The sequence below is a fragment of the Otolemur garnettii genome, unplaced genomic scaffold, assembly GCF_000181295.1.
Source record: "Otolemur garnettii isolate 467f Iridium unplaced genomic scaffold, OtoGar3 scaffold00005, whole genome shotgun sequence".
Lineage (NCBI taxonomy): Eukaryota > Metazoa > Chordata > Mammalia > Primates > Galagidae > Otolemur > Otolemur garnettii.
This window is the reverse complement of record NW_003852400.1, coordinates 25,158,571-25,177,591: the sequence shown is the minus strand read 5'-3', so window position 1 is coordinate 25,177,591 and position 19,021 is coordinate 25,158,571. Positions and strand designations below refer to the sequence as shown.

The 19,021-nt window shown below is 40.8% G+C and overlaps 1 pseudogene; it reads left to right on the top strand.

Annotated features, from left to right (window-relative positions):
- The first annotated feature begins 4,512 nt into the window (after positions 1-4,512).
- LOC100962522 overlaps positions 4,513-19,021 on the top strand; it is a 34,080-nt pseudogene continuing 19,571 nt past the window's right edge.

Below are 19,021 nucleotides of genomic sequence, written 5' to 3'. Positions count from 1 at the left end.
GGTGGATTGACTGATGTCCATCTATTGACTGATGTCCAACAAGATGTGAGGGTTTGAGCTCTAAAGAGAAGTCCAGGTTAAAGATAGGAATTTTTAGTCTTCTACCCATGGGTGAGAGGTCATGGAACCCACGGTGATGGGGGAGTTCCTGCATAGATCCGGTATAGAGAGGAGAGTGAAAGTAACACAAGTCTCTTTGCTTCCATTTTCTCATCAACAAATTGAGTATAGAGATGACCATCAAGCCTAAGTCATATTCTCAGGGAAGAAAGTCTGCATGACAAGGATTAAAACATTAAAGAATTTTGCAAATTCAAGATACTGTTATTGCAATAAAGATCATTTTAAAACATAGAACTGTAACTAAATGCCAGTAAAATTTTAGCCCACTTTCCTTTTTGTACTAAGCACTTCTTTAATTCTTCCAAATGCATTGGTCACGCTCCTATTTTTGAAGAACTCAGAGGGGCAGATGTGTAATTACAGTGATATTCTGAGTCGTTCTTCAGGCATAAACAGCAGCTTCAACAACCAGAATCTTATAATTAGGAACAAACTCTCAGCCACAGCTTCTGAAAAGTGGGATTCCAAGTAAAGCACCACAGGATCAGATTGTCATTGAAAAGGTGACATCCCCAGGTATCTCTTCTTCCTCTGGGGCATCCATGTCTGGATTTTCCATTCACATATTGTTCTGAATCCTCGCAGTCAACACACAGTTGATACAAGAGGAAGAGAGAGCATCACGTGGGAGACAGCCTTGCTGCAAATGAAAACTTATCTAGTCATTCAGAGGGAGGGACTCCCCACTGCCACCATTCCCAGCCTCACCACGGGGGTGACCTATTTCCTCCAATTTCTTTACTATTCTTATTAATAGGTCCATGGATACCACAGCCAAAAGGACAAGAGAGACACCAAACAGATACTTCCTGCATCTTATTTTTAACCAAACTGAACAAAATCTAATACTAAGTCAAAAAAGTCTTCTGTGTGTCTGAGAGATGAAACTGTAGATTTCCACGCATCCTAGAGAACTCATAAATTCTATTGAACTCACACATGTGTTTATTGGACTGTTTCCCTTTTATTAGATTGAGAGAAATAGAAAATCACTTATCCAAATTCTTCATGTCACATTGATTAATGAATGCTTTCATTTATCTAAACAGTATTTACTCAGCAAGGACTGTGCGGATGAGGCATGGGGCTTAGGGAGAAAATGTCTCAAAAAATTTACAATCTAGTGATTGAAGAGGATTTTGGTTATGATGTTATCAAAATCTATCTACATTTTAAAAGAGTTCCGTATCACTTGAGGGACCTCAAGTAACCAAAAGTATGTGTATTATAGATTCTCCGTACTCCCTAAACATTTTTTCTTTTTATAAAGCTATAGAGAATGATTTTATTTCTCATTGCCTAATTTCCAAAGGGTTTTGAGGTGGCAGCTAAAGTTCCCAATTATGAGTTGAAAAAAAGAGAGCAGGAAAAGTGCAGTAAAGACTCCTACATAACCAAATAATGTGCCAAGACTATACATCCGTCCCTGGAAAAAAACTGAGCATGCCCTCAGGAAGTCACACTATGCCATTACAAAGCTTTGCTGAATACACTTGTGCTGCAAGTCAAGGCTTTTAACCAGTAGGGCTGGTTTGTTGTTTGATAATAGATGAAATTCAAAAAGGCCCTGTCTTGGGCCAACTGTGGTGGCTCTCGCCCGTAATCCTAGCACTGGGAGTCTGAGAAGGTGGATTGCTTGAGCTCAGGAGTTCAAGACCAGCCTGAGCTAGAGCAAGGCTAAAAATAGCTGGGTGTTGTGGCTGAAGCTTTGCTGTCCCAGCAAAGTCCTAGCTACATGAGAGCCTGAGGCAAGAGGATTGCTTGAGCTCAAGAGTTTGAGGTTGCTGTGGGCTATGATGCCACAGCACTCTACCAAGGGCAACAAAGTGAGATTCTGTTTTAAAAAAAAAAAAGAAAAAGCCCCATCCACCTCTCGCCCACATCTCACATTTCTTTTCATCTAGGATTTAGCTGTATTGGAAAAAGTTCTTCCCAATTACCACTTGTCTGTTACCTTGGTGGTGCTGAGAAAAGTCCTTGCACAAAGGAGCAGGGCAGTGCCCTAGTGTGTCATGCAACAGAGGTGAGGTGGGATGGAGGAGAGGGGGATCACTTCAAGGACTGGGGTTGGCACTCAGCATGGACAAAATAGATCTTTTGCAGCTCAAGGTAAAGAAATCAGTGCTGTTGGGGATAGGGGAAGCTATAGAAGCAGAGAAACACAAGACGGATTCTCTGCTTTGACTTGATACTTGGTTAATTGTGTCTAAATCCAGAATGGATTTTTTAAATATTTTTTTTTTATTAAATCATAACAGTGTACATTAGTACTATCATGGAGTATAGTGTACTGTCTCTCTATACAATTTGAAGTACTTTCATCCAACTGGTTAACATAGCCTTCATGTCTTTTTCTTAGTTATTATGTTAAGACATTTATATTCTACATTTAGAAAGATTCACATGTACCCTTATAGGATGAACCATAGGTGTGATCCCACCAATCACCCTCCCTCTACCCTTCCTCCCCCCTCCCCTCCCCTCCCTCTCCCCATGTTCCTGGGCTAAAATTGGGTTACAGCTTTCCTATGAAAGCTATAAATTAGTTTCATAGTAGGGCTGAATACATTGGATACTTTTTCTTCCATTCTTGGGATACTTTGCTAAGAAGAATATTTTCCAGTTTCATCCATGTAAACATGAAGGAGGTAAACTTCCTCCAACTTTCTTAATGGCTGTATAGTATTCCGTGGTATACATATGCCACAATTTATTGATCCATTTGTGGATGAGTGGGCTCTTGGGCTTCTTCCATGACCTAGCAATTATGAATTGGGCTGCAATGAACCTTCTGATACAAATACCTCAGGATGGATTTTTGTAGACTGACTGGCTTTTTATCTCCCTACCTCTCCAGTAATGAAAGTGAGATAGAATACTAGCTAGTTTTATCAGTGATTCAACAGATATTTCCTGTGTATCTGTTATGTGCCAATTTTTTCCAGGAGCTGGAAGACAGCCATGAACAAGACAAGAACTTTGTGAGTGAGGTAGGGAGTAAACATCCAGTAACCAGTATTCTGATTGTTCCAGTTCCCTTGATCCTATCCGTGTTCAACATTCTGCTTGTCTACACGTCCTTGACCTCCTGTTCACATGCTCTACTTAATAGGACATGACAGTGAGCCATTCCTCGACTCCTCAGACACTTAGTCTCTGCCTTGTTGTACTTATTCTTCTTAATCATCCCTGTGGTCTCACTTTCTGTCTCACGCCCCTTTGCATTGTCTGCAACAGAGGCAGGTAGGACAACAATGAGCAGTTCTTAAGATTGAAAGACCTCAAGGCCTGAGTTTCCAACCCATCCCATTTCTCTTATTCATAGACTTCCTGGCTCCACCACAGTCCTGGATTTGTCTAGCCTTTGCTTTCAGCCCTCAGCCTTTTTATTTGCCATACAAAGTGTTGACTTCTATGTACACTATTTTTTGTACCTGCTGTCATAATGACTAATAGATGACTTTAGCACATATGCCTGTGCTGAGAAACATCAATATTCCTCTTCTTTCTCATGCACAGCAGGTTCTACTTTACCTGCAAGCCCCAGTATGAATGAACCTACCCCCCACACTCCAAAACATCACTCTGCCCTACTGGAATTATTCTCATTTGGACAACTACCCTTTTTTAAAGATTAGAATAATGCTAAGCTCTCTGAGATGGTGGTCTAAACACCCCAGGGATGGTGGAACCGTAGAAGCCAAAGCCCTCAAGTCCTATACTTGGGCATGGACTGGCTGGAACAGGCATAGGATTGTACCTTGAGCTGGGACATTTGTGAAGCACTCCCCCGTCACAACTCTGAATTGTTAATTACCATCTGATCTGAGAATATCATTTAGGTATCATTTGTGAGCATTATTGCTATTTGCATATGAGATCATTTTACCCCAAGGTAAAAGCATAATAACTGGTAGATGTTGGTTGGTGAGCAGCCCTGGTAGTGTTTTCTAAGAGATAAGACCAAAGAGGCAAAGGTTTCCTGCATGCCCTCTCCTTCTTCAGGGGCAGGTACTGTGACTTCCCACACCCTTTCTTCTCTTCCCTGCTCAATAATTCAATACATTTACCAGTCTCCTGGAGAGTTTGGTATGGAAACACTGTCCTAAAGGGTTACGAACTAAATCAAAGGAATGGTCTCTGAGGAGCTTCTCTGTATCAAAGAGAATCAGGCCCTCCAGGTATTTCAATCTACCAGGGAGATCAGACATAGGTTCATGAAACGGAAAAAGGAGTCATGTTTAGAATAAAGCAATATAACAAAGAAATGGAAATTAAAACTATACCAGAGTGACTACCAATTCTAGTGAGAGTTGGAATAGAGATATAATACAGAGGTGACAGTAAAAAGAAGGCTTGCTGGAAACAGAACCTCTCAAGATCGTCAGTATGGTGCCTCTTGGCAGTCTGCGACATCGCAGCTGCCAGAAAGGAGGAAAACCAGCCAGGAATGCTGAGAAAAAACATCCAACGTCTGTGACAAGCTCTCAGACAGTCATTAGCATTCCCCTGACCACAGGGGAACTCAGATTTGAAGGTCTCGCCTGATCAGGCACACTTTCCAAGTAATGAAATGTTGAGCCAGTCCCAGGAATAAAAAACCCTGGACATCTTGCAACTGCACTGCCATTTGGAACACCCTCATCTCCTGCTTGAGGGCATGTCCCCGGCAGGTCCAGTTTCTTTCTTAAATTTCAACTATTAAAATGGAAGAAAATGATTTACTTTAAGGTAGAACTAACATCTGATCCATGTTCTTTTCTTCTAAATTGGATGATAAATATGTTGGTAGTTCTTATGTAGTAAATCATTTTTAAGTAGATTTAATACATTTAGGAAAAAGAAACTAAAACAGGTGGTTTGAATAGGATAGATCTTTTTTTCCTTCTGATAAATCTACTTGTGTATTATGTAGATACTTGAAATGTATTCATTTTTTATTCAAAGAACAGAAATGCCACTTTCTTCTATTTGTTTTTTTAAATTTTAGAATGCACATTCTTTTTACTGCATATTAATGTTAACAAATATATTCTCAAATTTCCTAAAGGAAGTCACTTGGAAATGTGATCTCTCTCTGTACTTGTATTATCAAAAATAAACATTAATTTGCCCTAAGCCAGGTTGAATTTATGAAACAGCATGATTCAGGGATCAGAACAACTCAGCTGCCACCCCATCCTTAGAATCTCAGGAGTCTGTAATTAATTCAGTAACTCACCTTGGGTGTATATCATTAAGATTTGCTAAGACAACAAAGTGTTGGTTAAGGATCCTGCAGGGTGAATAGCATTGTTAGAGATGGCATTTCCTTATCTGGATAATACGTATAATAACTTAGTTTTTAAGGGGTTACACCCCCAACTCTAAAAGCTGTGAGAATTGAATGAGTGGCTGTAAGACTATGATTTCTGAGGTGTGTAAATCCCTGGGCTCAAAGTCTAAAAGGATTATAACACAGTAATTCTCCCCCAAACAGACATAGGTTCCTGAAAACACCCAAGGAAGCATTATCTAAAGTTGAATAACTTAAAACCAACCATATACCAAAATACAAACACATGTACACTTAGCAGACTCTGGTTGTACATGAACTTAAAAATCTCTTAAGGTTTACTGAGATATAACAGCAAAGGCAGAACTCAAAATAGAAATGATATATTGTTTTACTCATTTTACATGAATAATTATGAGTAATTTACAGTTAATTTCCATTTTTTTTTTTTAGTTAATTTCCATTTTTCATTCCCCATTCACTAGAAATTTAACTGGCAACCCCCCCCTCACCATTTCAGGAAGATGTGTCTAATCTAGTTTCATTTTGTATTCTTGATAATAATTTCAAGAGTATCTTTTTTTCATCTGGGTGGGTCTCTTCCCAAATGTACCATACTCTGCTAAAAATGGGGTCTGCTTCTAATCAGAAAAAATGTCGTGGCTCAAGGCTTTCGTCAGGAATCATGATCCTTCCCTCTCTCAGCTCCTCCTAAGTCACGGAGTTTTCTTCCCCTTGGTTTCAGGATGGCTGCTGCCATTTCACTGACTGTTCACAAGGCAGAGGGGGGACAAGCCCAGAGGAATAGTAAGATTGTCTGCCTGGGGTTTTGTCACTGACTGGGGAAGGAAAGGCTCGAGGGATATCACCTACATCTCACTGGTGTCACATCAGACCCTTAGCTGCGAAGTCTACCAAGGTGACCATTTTGAATTGATGCCATCTCTGCCCTAAACAAAAGGGTATTTTGTTAGTTCAAAATGAGAAAATACTTGCTATAGTTATTTTTCTGGACCTGTATCCCTGGGGTTGTTGACTTTTGTCTCCCTTCCCAGCTTCTGACCTCCTCAGCACCTGTCTCTGCTCATACATCCTCACAGGCTTGGTTCTTGGACCTGAGGCTGCTTTCAGTGTCTTCTTTTCTTTTCAGTATTTTATTGCATGCAGCTCACAGCTCTATTCTTTTTCTGACAACTCTCTCTGCCTCCTTTTGTCTATGCCTATTTGGTATTTTCTTTCTTTCTTTCTTTTTTTTTTTCTAAGCTGACAGGAGCTGCTTCTGATCCAAAATCCTTTTGTTAACTAGAAACATACTTAGAAATAAATTCATATATATTGTATCCTAAATATCATTAAGTATCAGACATTTTTATATCTATAAAGTTTTATATCCATAAAATTGTGAGTTTGCTAGTTCCTCCCAAAGGGGCTGTCACTTAGGTAGGTCTTTGGTTATGAATCGAGGACCATGACCTACGGTGATTCAAGGATACATGGGTAGACCAAAGAGGCAGGGTCCTGTTTAAAAACAGGCAGGTATAAGCACAGAGTCTCTGGCAGGAACAAGGCAGTGTGGAGATTTAAAAGGGTTTCAGGAAAGACTTGTCTTTGTAGCATTGGTAAACATGCTGTAGTACCTCGTCGATTTATTGATGCAATTGGGAAAAATGTATACACACCCAATGCTGAATCTACTTTGAGCACTTGCTGGGAGCGGGGAGGGTGGGGCGAGCAGCCAGACTCAGACACGTAGAGAAACAAGAGCATCAAGTTAGCAGAGGAGAGCCTCACAGCCATCTGCAGCAGCTGCAGACAATTCCAGACGTCTTTGTTCCCATGAAGCAAGCTCACAGAGGACCCCACAGGACCTCGGGATGACACTCTCTGAGTCAGACTTTCTTCTTAGGAGAGGCAGATACCTGATAGCAGAACTAGCTTAGAATCTAGACAACTTTTTAATTCCTAATTTTCTTTTTTTTTTGAGACAGTTTCATTTTGTCATCCTCAGTAGAGTGCCGTGATGTCATAGTTCACAGCAACCTCAAACTCTTGGGCTCAAGTGATCCTCTCGCCTCAGCTCTTACAGACGCTTAAGTAGCTGGGACTACAGGTGACCGCCACAGTACCTGGCTATTTTAGAGACATAGTTTTGCTCTTGCTCAGGCTTGTCTCCTGAGCTCAGGTGATCCACCTGCCCTGGCCTCCCAGAGTGCTAGGATTATAGGCATGAGCCACTGCTCCCAGCCTTCTAATTCCTAAATGTAACCAATGTACACTTTAATAAAATGGTACCTGCATCCTCTCATGGTAGAGACCTTGAAAATGGATCAGACCTTGAAAATGGCCCTTCTTCCTTCTTTGGAACAAAGAAGATGTGATAACTGGACAAGAAGAGGGATGGGAGGGAGGGAGTAAGGCTGAGATGTTCAGGTGCAGGCTTCAACACTTTCAAATAAGACTGATGGCCACCAGAGGAGGGGAAGGAGCTGCTGTTGGCAAATAAATGTACAGAAACTGCCAACTGAGCAACAGTGGAGGGAAGGTGAGATGATGCTGAGTTAACATATTGGATGTAGACATGCTGAGCCATCAGAATCCCATAGCACCGGAGAAAAATGCCTGCTTGAAATGATTTAATGTTCAACATGTGCTCTTATGACTTAGACATAGTTACTACATTTGTTTTATATCAACAAGAGTGATTATGCAATGCCCTTGCTTTTCAAGTTGTTCCTTAATGCACATTATGGTCTATGAAAACACATATGACATGGTTTAAAATGAAAGGCAAATGAACACCTGCATTGGGTTTTGGTTACATTTAGAAAAGGGCAGTGGGCTTTGTGTTGAGTTGTTGCTGTTGAAACAACAAAAACTAAGTAACGAGCACCAGGGAAGCTGTACTGAGTTTGGATTTTGAACCCTGCTGGCAACTTGCATCTTTTTATTTCTCAGATTATGTGTTTACCTTATGCATCACAAATCTCTGAGAGAAGAGAACATTTTTGACATAGTTATAACTATAGAATGAAAATATAGTTTTCATTCCTGAATTAATGGTAACACATTAAAATGATTGTCACTTAAAAACAACACATAGATTCTTCAGCAGCTTTTATCACATGATAGTAAAGAAATAAGAATATTTTCCTTGAAATGTATTATATTCATATCATCATCAATTTCTGGTCCTTGTTTTGAAATATGAAAGTGAGGAAAATTTAAAATCCCATAATCTCCACTGTGGTCTTTGCCATATGTAGGATATGCTAGTCAAGGTCATCAGAGTTTCCCAAGCCTTTTGTTTTTTCTAAAATGTATTCATGGAGTCACAATTAAATAAAAATAACATTTTGTATGGAAGACTATCATTAATGGAATTGAGTTTATTTATTTATTTTTTAGACAGGGTCTTGCTCTATTGCCCAAGCTAGAGTACAGTGGTGTCACTGCAGCCTCAAACTTAAGCTCAAGTGATTCTCCCATTCCAGGCTTCCAAAGTGCTAGAGATTCAGGAACGTGCTACCATTCTTGGACAGTATCCTTGGTTTTCATTTTTTTTTTTTTTTACATGAAATCTCTAGTGAAAAAAAATCCATAAACATGAATCATTCAATTGTTCCAAAATGTTGTCATATCAGTTGCATGGTCATTTCTTCATTTTTCTAAAACTGTTTTTCCAAGAAAAGGAAAGTATTATCTCAGTGTGCTTTACCCAGCTAAAATTTCCTTGTGAAAGCAAGTGATTTCTCTCTGATCACGCCACGTTCTTATTAGACCAATATTTGGATGAACTATCTATGTTCATTTTTGTGTTTTAATATAGCTACTGCATATCCTAGGGAAAAGAGAGCCTTTCTGGTTTTTGGCTGTCAACTACAGTATTACTTTGGTTGTATATAAGCAGGCTTTTATTTCTCATGGATTTCAAAAACAAATGTAATAGAGTTGCAGATTTAACTTACACTATAATTGAAATATGCTCCTCTAATTTTATCTATAAATATTGCAGGCTTCCCCTGACCTCTAGTAGTGGGAGAAAAAAAAATTACACTAGTTTCCAGCCTTATTTGAGGGAAATATTAGTTCAAACTAATAAAGGTAACAATTCCTTTAGACGATGTTCAGATTTGGAAAAACACACACACAAAAATCCCACACCCAGCATTCCATATTCTTGCCTTGGGTGTCCCCTGATTTCTCTCCAAGATGACTTCTGTGGGTATGAGGCAGGGTACAAAGTGGTTTTCCTGATTCTTGGATGAAGGGGAAGAGCCCTGATCTTGGAGATCTTTGGGGTGGTGGACCTAATGCAGCTGGTGGGTACTAGGCCCACTGGTACTTGAGTCTGAATTCTGTGGCCGATATACCATGTAGAGTGTGCATGAAGTCCCTGTGTATGCAGCTTAGGCAGATTCTGCACACTCCCCTTCATTCACACAAATTTTAACTTTTTCATGTTCTCTTACCTCTGCTTCATTGGAAAGACTTTGTGGCCACTCTGCCAGCTGGCCTCTCCTTGACTGATTTAGCCCCATCCTGGTTCCTTGGGGGCACTTCTTGTTCCCAGGCCTTGTGACACACTCTGTTTTGCTCTCTACAGGGCATCACACTACTATGACAGCAGTACTCACCAGGCTGCCTCCAACCCCAGACTCAGTGACTGCAGGATCTGTATATACACCACAGTGATCCAAGGCCACTGGGACAGCACAGCCTTCTCCTGGCCTGCTGGACCAGCACGCAGTGTGGATTCCTGCATGATGGCACACAACAGCTGTGCAGTAATCCCTTCGGTCTGGTGTGGAGAGTGGTGGCAAGAGTTGTCCTGCCCACCTGTACTCCTGAGATTTCCTCACTTGTCTAAGCTGAGGATGGGCTGAAGGCAGCTTGCAACATATGCTATCTCTGTACTTTGCCTTCCCAGTCCTCCTCCTCCATTCTGCTTCCTTCTTCCCAGCATTCCCCGGGAAGAAAAATAGGTGGGTTGTCCTTTGTAATGTATCTTCTGCCATGTAAGAGTGGTTCTGGAGCTTGGCTGTCATAGGTAGCAAAAGTTTCTTCTCTAGCCAGAGGAGAATTCCATAAACTGGATCCTATGGATTGGAACTATGGTATGTTAAAGAGGGAAGATGATAGTATTTAGAGAATCTTCCTTAAATAGCCTGACTTGGAAGTTTGTTTATCCACCCATCCATCTATCTAGCTATCTATCCATCTCCTCTTTTTCTGCATAACCTTGCTTTTTATGCCAGACTCTGAATAGTGTTTTTTGCATTCTTTCTTACTATCATTGCCAGTCTCATCCACTATATGCCTCCACCTTCAATTAGATGGGTGCTTAGGCCAACAAGAGAAGGCCACCCTTTCAGAGAGACAGTTTACTATTTTCATACCTTTTTTTGGTTATAAAATATAAATATGTTACTGTGAGAAGTCATGTCATTTCTATATGGAAATGAACAAAGTGCCAACTACCAGTTCCTTTTTTAAAAAAGCATGGAAGGAACAAAGCTTTGGCTTTTTTCTCTTGGTAGAGTTTCTGTCACTATATAAAGAAGACAGAACATTCTTTATTTTTGAAGACAACTTTTTGCAGCAAGTGCATGATAGTGCATTATATGAATAGCTACTCCTTTTCTTGAAAATTTAGGCAGCAAAACTTGATATTTTACCAAGCATAGCAGGGGGGTATCATCAGTACAAATTGATCTACACACATGAAGTGTTAGTTGACGGCTCAGAAAGAAATCTTGGATGAGATTGAATACATTTTTCCTTTCATAGTTAACTGAAGCAGTTCACAAAAGAATTCATCTATACTCTCTCCCTTAGATACTGAAAAAATAATGACAGCTGACTGCAGACATTAGTATCACTTGGCACAACAAGCTGGATACCTGCTTTAAGAATAGGTTTTTGCCTTCTCTGTAACTTGCTTTTATGTACCTTGGCTTTTGACATAAGTTCTGAAACAGTATCTCATCATTAGACAAAGGAACATACTGAAGTTTCTGTGGTACATCTCCTTGCAATGCAATTAAAAAAAAATTGCCAATGCCCCCAAATTCACCTGTTACAGGGGCATATGAATTTGCCGTGTAATAGGATGTTTGTATCCAGAGCTTCCAAGTCACACAAACTCACGTGTCCTCAAAGTTTTGCTATGATCAAACCTCTCCTTTGTGTAGACCCAATAACAAACATATCTTCTGACATTAAATAATAAAGGGTGGCCATAAAGTTTGTGTGCAATTTAAATAGTTTTAACTATTAAAACATACACGAACTTTATGGCTACCTTATATTTAATATAAAAGTTTCAATGTTTGAAGTAACGAGGCACAAAGTTCATGTTGCAGTCGTTGGGTTCCATCCCTATCTTATATACAGGTGAAGTTGAATAAAACTTCTGATTCTGATTCTATTTGTGTCTTCATGACACACCAAAAATAGCAAAGGTATGGAATTGTGCTTTGGAATGAACTACAGCCAACATATTGATACTTAGGTTTGCCTGAGTAGTTAGCCTCTCTCTGTGCTGCTAATGTGTTATTACCTGCACGTGCATTAAGAAATACCCCACGGCATGGCAAGACAGATGAGGCTACCACAGAACAGTTCTATCTAAGTGACTCAGCTTGCCACCACACATCATGGCTGCCATGTGCTTTTTTGTTCATATTTTAATTAATAGCAGAGAGTTGCATTTAACTCAGTTAGGTATGTTTGTGACCTGGGCACTAGCATGACGTGGGGCCAATGAATTCCACCATGAGGCCTAAATCTGTACTCTGGATGATGAGATCAGGCACAGCTTCCTCTTCCAGAAAGGGAAGAACTCCGATAAATAACCTCCAGTTAGAGAATTGAAATGTAACACCCAACATTAGGATGCAGTACAGGTTCTGTGCCCATTATCCCAGGCGATATTTGGAAATAGTTTATAAACCAAGACCTATGAGTTCCTGGTATGCATTAAATTTTATCTCCAAATATTTCTTTATCACTTCTTTATAAGTGAGGTTGAGCTTTGTTCTCCATGGATGGAGAACATGGGATAGCCTTACCCAGCTCAGGCCTCTGTCCTTTACATCCCCAAATCAAGATAGTATATTATCAGTTCACCAAACCCACACTTGGTAGTTCAGTGAATATTTGGTATTACCCCAGGATGCTCTTGGAGGCCTTAGTGCTCAACCTTGGCAGTGTATCAAAGTATTTCCTTCATATACAGTACTCTACCTGAAGGAGGTAAGTTACTAGTGAACAGTTTTCTCAATCTTATTATGTTTTCAGAAATTTTTTGGTACCTCTTATAGATTGGTGCCCCTGCCAAGTGCCAGTTGACCACCTCCTTAAACTGTCTTTCAGAACATGTAGGCTCTAGAGAAGTTTCTTCCTCTATTGTGTAGCCATATGTTAATAGTGTTTATTGAGGAGGAAAGAATATAGTGAACCACCCTATAGAAGGCTATAAACTCTTATAAATAGTAATTCGTGGGACTGTGGAGTAATTGGGGAGGATATAAGGCTCACAAATCATAGAATTAGGGGATTATAGATAAGAAACAGAAATAAAGGTGCTCACATTGGTGTTCTCTCTCTTTCTCTCTCTTTCCCTGTGATATAAGTAGATGTCTTTGTATATTGACCACAGTTCATGGAGAATGAGCAAAAGGTCAATGACATAATCGCTTCCATGAGCAAATGAGATTCTTGGGCCCCATTTTCCTTCCTAAGAAATACATGCGTAAAGTTTCCATCGTGTAGGATGAGGGCTGAGATGGCTTAGCTTACAGTTAAATCTTGAGAATGAGAATATAAGAAATTAAAGGAACGCACATTCTACTGTGCTGTTTTCCTGCATAGGTCTGATGGGTTCATGTACCCAACTTAGTAATAGTAAAAGAATTAAGCTCTTAGATACTCCTGACACTATGCTAAGTAATTTATCTGCTCTTGACATTGCTTATGCCTATTTTATAGATGAGGAAAGGGATGCTCAAAACAGCTAATAAATGTACTTAAGATTGCCCAGCTAATAACAGGGGGAGCTGGGATTCATAGTCAGCTTCACTAGTAAATTGGGATAATCAAGCGTACCTTGCACAGTGATTGTGAGGGCACTGTAACATGTGGCAGGTACCTGTCATCTAGTACCAGGTACTGAGCTGTATGCAGGCTCTATTATTAACTTTCACTTCCCCTAAATGTCTTCTCCACACATGGAGTTATGGCTTCTGTCAATTTTTCATTTGTTTTTCCAGCTGTGAATTAAAACTCATTTAATATTCTCTTTGTTCTGTTTTCATCTCCTGGTAAGTTACTGCGGTGTGTGAGGGCCACTATCTTTCCCATTGCATCATGTTTTAAAATCAAAGCAAGAGATAAAAGGCACATATTTCTACCACATTCTCTTTTGCTTTCATGCAAATCCATGTGTGTTAGCTCTTTAAAAAGTAAACACATTTATAATGCTCATCTAAGAAAGGCATGTGGAAGCACGCCCACCTACCAGACCTCATCAATTAACTCATTTTCCTGTCATGTTTATTGCCAAAATGCCATCATAGAATTGAAATATAGGTATTTTAGGGATAGTAGATTCCTTAGGAGGTAGGTTTATGTTTTTTACCATACATAGTACTGAGGAGAAAATATTTGTACAATAGAATACTGCCAACCCAAATATCTCTGGAAACACAACTGATACCTGAAAAATTCCAAACAGCCAACACCCCGATCTGACAAGATAACTTGCTATTTGGAATACAGGCAAACTTCTTCTTTCCTTAATCAAGACATACTTGACTTAATGCTTAAACAAAACTTTCAGACCTGTACATCAAAAGCCAACACCATTACTTTGGGAACTCTTATTTGGAAAACTACAAGTGGCTCTTTCTAGATTCATGGCATTTCCCGTGCCTCAGCTATTGAGGCTTCCAGTTGTCCATAAAGGTCTATTCTGTGTGTGGCTTAAGCCCTTCCTCCTGACTGGGTGAACAGTGTAGGTCCAGCCTGTTGAGAGTTGGGATTTAAAGATTAACCGATATGGCATCAGACTTCATATGTGTTTATGCCTCAGCTCAGGTACCACTCTTTCACAAGGACTCCTTGTTGGTGTGCTCTCCATTTATGCCATTCATCAGCAGATGGCTTGCTCTCAAACTCCCAGATGCCCAGGGCCTCACTCATTGTAAATAAAGTCTAAAGCTTAAATAGTGATGAAACCTAACTTCAACCATCTTCTACCATGTTGACCTTTTGGGAAGGGACTGTATGAAGTAGCAACAAGGCAGTTGAAATGTCAGCCAGTTGTTCAGGACCAGGCATAGAACATTTCTGAAGACAGCTTTGCCTGTACCACTGCAGCTCTGGTTCATGTTGTTTCTCCTGGGGCCATGTGGGGAGGAGCCCTTTCCCTCAGGGAAAAGGCCGTCTGACTACATCAGGTCAGATAATCATTCAGACAACCAACATTTATTGCCCAGTATCCCAGGTTCAAATGTAAGTCATAGGACATGCAAAAGTAAGCATTCTAAGAAATGCTTATTTATTAAAAGGTATAAGGTATCTACTATGTGGTTGTAACAAGGCTTATATCGAGAGGTATAGAGAAGAGTGGTGGGAGTCGCCTGGAGGGATTTGAACTGGCAAGGACTTGGATAGCTGGAGAAGGAAAGTGTGGAGGGTGCACAGACAGAACAGACAAAAAAGGGAATGTGTTCTGGAAACACAAGAGTTTGGGGGGAATAAGTGACAGCCAATTCCCAAAATGTAAGGGACTTTCTTGGTCTTCTGGAATCTTGAAGTCTCAGCAATAGCTGAACACGCCTACTATGTTCAAAGCACTGGGCTGCAGGCTCTGGAAAGAACGGTGAACGAAAGGAACTTGGCTTCTCCCCCTAGGGAGCCTACACACAATTTTTTATGCTTGAAGTCATGTCCAAAATGGGAAACACCAGAAATTTCTCTAGGGATTAGGGTGAAGATTAAAAGACACCCTAAATGGGAAATCTGGAAGCTTTTTAGGTGAACAGGTTTTGTCTCTACATATGTGTAGCTTATTGAAGTGTGTTGTGATATGTGGGGTTAACATACTCATGTAAAGTTGTTGAACTGACTATTATAACCATTCTCAGAGGTCCTTTGATGTCAACGTGAAAAGAAGCACTATCTGGGCTCTCTGTCTTCTATTGTCCTTCTCCATATACCCATTACTTCCTGATTGATTTGCAAATACAAGTTTTACAGACTATAGTTCCCCCCCTCCCCAAACAGAATCTTATAGACATGTTTTGTCTAGGTTCTTTTCTTAGTTATTATTTTCTAATGTATCTAATACCAATATCTTGATCCCCATGAGGTGGTATATAAAAAGTGGGGGAATGCAGATGTCTTTCCATTTGTTTATAGCATCATAAAGTGGACAAAGATGGACCAGTCAGAAGCAGCAGCAGCATTTCTTGGATAGGTGACCTTAGAACATTGGTACTTAGAGCACAAAAAATTACATGGTTTTTAAAAATGTAAATAACCCAGTCTTCACCACCAGAAATTCTAACTTGTATTTTAAATTAGCCTTGCATACAGATAGAAATGCTTTCAGCTGTAAGGAACAAATAGCCACTAATAACTTCGTATCTCACATAAATCTCCTAGAATTATTCCAGGGTTGGGGCAGCTCAACAAAGTTGCCAGGGTCTCAGGCCCTTCTGACTTCTCATGGTACCTTCTCAGATGTTTCATCCAGAGCCATCTCACCTCATGACCATGGACGACTGCTGCTCCCAGTAGTATATCCTCTCACCACCACGCTCAAGGGTAGCACCAGGTAACTCCCCTTGTGCACCTTCATCTTTTTTCAGGAGCAAGCAAAACCTTTCCCAGAAACTCCCCACTCATGGTAGGAGTTGTATGGTTTTGGCCAGAACTATGTAAGAAAATGGGAATCACGTTGGGGTTCTCCAGAGAAACAGAACCAGTAGGAAATATTTTTATGTATATAAAATAGACTTAGTATGAGGAATTGGTCATGCAGTCACAGAGGTGAGAAGTCCCATAATGCACTATCTTCAAGTTGAAGACAGTAGTCCAAGTCTGACCCCTTGAGAACCAGGGGAACTGATGGTGTGAATCCCAGTTCAAGGCCCAGAGAAGATGAGATGACCCAGGCTGAGAAGTGAGGCAGCAAAAAGGGGCAAAGTCCTCCTTTGCCCACCTTTTGTTCCATTCAGGCCCTGGATAGAATGGATGGTGGCCACCCACATTGAGAAGGGTGATCTACTTCACTCAGGCTGCTGATTCAAATGCTAATCCCGTTTGGAAACACCCTCATAGATACACCCAGAAGTAATCCTTAATCTGAGAACCCTGTGACCAGTCAAATTGACACATGAAATTAACCATTACAGGAAGGTACTTGGGAGAGAGAAATGGGATAGAATGGTTAGAGTTTAAAAATGAAACAACCATGCCTTATGTGTTCAAGCCAGGCACACTGGCATGGGAGCAAACCTGGGACTCATTAAAAATGAGGAAGTAGAGGATGGATATTAGGGAGAGAGACAGACATCAGGTCTGCCCCAGCTGGAGGGGATTCTGATGCAGGTGTCCACAGACCATGCTTTAAGCTGGTTGTGAAACATCGTCTGGGTTATATCAGAATCATCCAAGGAGCATAATTAAGTGCCAGAGGTCTGGACTGCAGTAATTTGTTGGGTCAGGATTGAGGCCTGAGCATCAGGATCTTTTTAAAGCTTACTATGTGATTCAGGTGTACTCACTGGATCCATCATTCACTTTCTCTGAACACGAGTTAGAAGCCCAGGGAGAAAATATTAGGATGGTAGTAGCGCTTGTCACATAGGGTAGGTGTTAGATTTAGGTTAGTATACGTGCACTTAAAGCTCCAGCCAGCATGTACGTGATAGGTGAATAATAAGTTTGGATCTGAGCCCACCTTCCTCTTATGCCAGATGATTTCAGAGGCAGATTCCAGCTTCTTCCAAAGAAAGTGTTTATCCAAAACAGTGAGAAGTAGGCTTGTTTGTCTTGGCTGCTATACTAGTTCTCTCCTGCAGGAGCAACAACTCAATACAAATTTAGCTGCTTAAAACACCAGTTGCTCATCTCTCACTTTTGCAGGTTAGAGGTGCAGGCAGGGTAGGTGGGGGGTGGGGGCTATCTTCAGGGTCTCACAGGCCAAAATCAAATTGTTGTTGGCTGGGCTCTTCTCTAGAGGTTCGAGTAAAGAATGTACTTCTGCGCTCACTCAGGTTATTGGCAGAATTCAGTCCCTTGTGGCTGTAAGGCTGAGGTCCCTGTTTTTCTGCTCCTTCTCATGTGGTCTCCATCTTTGAGCAGCAACAGTGTGTCAAGTCCTCCTCAAGCTCCAGCTCCCTCTACTTGTTCCTGGTTAGAAAATCTGTATTTAAAGTCCCAGGTGATTACACTGGGTCCATGTGGATAATCTCCTTATTTTAAGATTAACTGTGTCTTATAACAAATCACAGAGGTAATTATCTCATCATAGACAACAGGTCCTGGGGGATTAGGGTGGGACAACTTTTTAGCTTTCTTGGAGCAGCCTTAACCATTAGCATTGAAGAATGACTATCGCCTATCCTTCAATCTTGTTCTCAGCTGGCATTCAGCAATCTCTTTGGGTGCAGTGTTAGCACCTGTCATGTCTTTGACTGAAACTCCATGTAGGTATAATTTATTTCCCATATTAGGCAAAAACCAGGGCCAGAATTTCACTCAAGTGTCCTGGCCATGGAAATGGAGGAACAGCTGGCTTGCATGACCTGGAGGGGTTGGAGGCATCAGGTATTCAGCCTGAGCCTCGGGATTTCAGTTAGACACAAAAGGACAAACAGCAAGAGGAGACAGTTCTATCCCAGGGACTGTTGAGTGATGCTGACAGCACCACTGGGTTCAGAGGCTGTCATGAATAAAGATGGTTTCGGAGCAGATGGGCCTGGGGAATCTTCCTGTGCACATGCAGTCACACTGCACTGGCGGCCCCCCTTCCCTGCCTCTGCATGTAAGCCTGCTTTTCTCAGAAGCCCAAATTGGTTCTGGCAGATGTGAAATTACTCTTTTGGAGCAAAGCATACCTTGTAGTTGTTCAGAGCACTTTTCAGGAGTTCATAGGCCAGTATTGTTTTCATCTGATTTTCAATCTTCAAACTGGAAAAAATTTTAAATGAAAGTATAAAGAATTCTACTGGGAGTGAGTCTGGGATAATATTGAAAAGCCAAAATGGAAAAAAAAAAAACCTGAAGGTCTGAAGACAAGAGCTATAGGTGTGCTTCATGGCCACTTTTTAATTTTGAGACAGAGTCTCACTTTGTTGCCCCTGGTAGAGTGCCATGGCATCACAGCTCACAGCAACCTCCAGCTCTTGGGCTTAGGTGATTCTCTTGCCTCACTCTCCCTAGTAGCTGGGACTACAGGCACCCACCACAATGCCCGGCTATTTTTTTGTTGCAGTTTGGCCAGGGCTGGGTTCAAATCTGCCACCCTTGGTATATGGGGCTGACACCCTACTCAGTGAGCACAGGTGCTGCTCTGCCTGTTTTTTTTTTTTTTTTTTTTTTTTTTTTTTTTTT